Genomic DNA, 2282 nt, shown 5'->3' with positions numbered 1-2282 from the left:
TAAAGAAATATGAATGCATACTGATTCGTTTTTTGATTCTTTATTCATCTGACCGTTTTTGGTTAGAGTGAAAATTGGGCTAATTCATCATTTTATTACTTGCGAATTATCTTTCTTTTAATTTTAGAAGATGATTTTAAATAATTGTTTTTGGTGCACCTAATATCATGTAAGAGTTGAGTAATTATGTAAAAGAATTTTATAAAATAGATAGGAAAAAATTACCAAAAAAAGGTAAAATATAAGTTAAAAAAATAATTTTTTTTCTACAATTTAGTATATATTTGACTGAATTTAAAACTATTAATAAAAATACGAAGTTGAAAATATTAATAAACATCGTCTACTTCTAAAATAAAACAGAATTTGTGTTTAATTGGAATTTATTGTCAAATAAATGAATGCATCATCAAAATTCATTATTATTTTAGATCTTATCCACAATCCTTTTTTTTTTCTTCTTCTGAAGGAAGACATCCACATGATGTAACTATGTCTAAAGCCACCTATATTTTATTAATTAAGTGTACATTTTCGATGGATAAGTACAGCTTATAATTCCTGGAAGATATCCTGACACAAAACCCAAAAGAAATATACCTACAGAAACAACACCCAAATGCCTTGTCAATCGGCTTGAGGAGAAAATAAAATACATAATAGACATCGACCTGCTCCTGAGCCATTCCATACCGTAAAATAACGTCAATTTTCAATTCTACTGTCACTAAACTCAAAATGATGGAGATGACCATAGTTGGGATTTTACAACTCAATTGACCATTTTATAATTCTTCTTTGTCAAACAGCATATTTTTATCTTTTTTTAAATATGAGATGTTAAATCAGTGTATAAAGAATTATTTGTTACTTCTTTGGATGTTCTACATAGGCATACTAACTTCTAGGCACTAAAAATTTATTATTAATGGTTATTTAGTTTGTCCTTCGTTGTGTGTTTGATGATAGTTTCTCAAAATGAGCAATTTTGTTCAGGTTCATGATCTTGAGTAAGTAAATTTTATTCTCTAAATAATTGTATATTTATTAACAATAAGATCATCTTTTTACATCTCAACTTTTACTTTATTTTTTTTATTTCGTTTGGAATTGAAGTGAGGATGATGCTGGTATTGTTCGAAGATATTTTCACCTTCTTCCGGAAACGACTTTTGAAGATGATGATGAACTGAGTAAATTACTTCATATTATAACTTCTAATGATTTTATTAAGGAGATGTCTTGGGAGAAAGAAGTTACGGTATCTCTCAAAAATAGTAAGAATGTTCTGGTGTGTATCCTCTCGTGTTTTTTTTTTTTTAATTATTCACCTATGTTTAATTAAGTTATTTATTTTTGTTATAACGTATAATAATTTCACTTTTTGTGTATCAATGTAGCATATACCATAAAAGATTTCTAGAGGTGTTGCATTGGACAAGAAGAAGACTGTTCAGTTGGTTGACTTTGACAACAATGATAAGATTTTTCTTTGTCCTCTTATCAAGAAGTCATCTTCATCTTCAAAGATTAGTTTGTATAAAGGCTGGATTGATTATCTTGATGAAGCAAAGAAAAATATGACCTTAAAAGACAAACTTCGTTTTCAATTCCACTAAGCACATTACAGTTTTTCTGTTGAAATTATAAAAACCAATCCCTAATGATCTAAGGTATTTTTCATCTTTTTAACCTTATTGTAATTATTTTACTCTAGATTATTATTTTTTAATATTCTCTTAAACTTAATAATAATTATTTAACTGTTTTCAGATTCGATGTTTGTGCTGGAGTATTTATGATAATGTTGTGATGTATTCAAAAGAGTATGAATTGTTCCTTTATTCTCTATCGTGTTTTAACCAAGTTTCTTATGTTCAGACATATTTTTGTGGTGTAACTTGTTGTTTAATCTTTATCGTGTTTCTATGGTTGTTTTATTATTTGTATTTTTCTACGCTTGTATGAAGTATGTAACAAATACTCTGTTGTGTATTATCTTTATTATTAATTTGTTTGATATCATAGATATAAGTCTTCATTTGTTCTCAATATTCTATTTATCAATATGTTGGAAATTTCCAAATCAAAAAAACATTTTAATAATCTCTTTTCAAGTTTGAATAAACCATGTGGCGTTTAAATTGGGAAAGGGGAACTGTTATCCACCATGGGATTGTAGATCTAATGGTTAAATTTGACTTTCATATATTAGGAAACAATTCTCCTTTCCCATACTAAATGCCATTATATTTCTAATGAGGTAGTTATATTTTATCTTC

General features: G+C 27.0%; 1 long non-coding RNA gene across 2 annotated transcripts; it reads left to right on the top strand.

The window, feature by feature from the left end:
- The first annotated feature begins 508 nt into the window (after nucleotides 1-508).
- On the top strand, nucleotides 509-1849 carry LOC112420773 (uncharacterized). 2 transcript variants are annotated; one of them, XR_003010845.2, is made up of 4 exons: nucleotides 509-1010; nucleotides 1117-1291; nucleotides 1401-1673; nucleotides 1774-1849. It is a non-coding gene; the product is annotated as an uncharacterized lncRNA (long non-coding RNA). The 2 variants fall into 2 exon arrangements; XR_005645907.1 differs by having other exon boundaries at nucleotides 514-1291.
- The last annotated feature ends 433 nt before the right edge of the window (nucleotides 1850-2282 follow it).

This window comes from Medicago truncatula, chromosome 4 (genome assembly GCF_003473485.1).
Source record: "Medicago truncatula cultivar Jemalong A17 chromosome 4, MtrunA17r5.0-ANR, whole genome shotgun sequence".
In the NCBI taxonomy this organism is placed as follows: domain Eukaryota; kingdom Viridiplantae; phylum Streptophyta; class Magnoliopsida; order Fabales; family Fabaceae; genus Medicago; species Medicago truncatula.
Note: the sequence above shows the minus strand (reverse complement) of the source record. Positions and strands in the feature narration are given on the sequence as shown.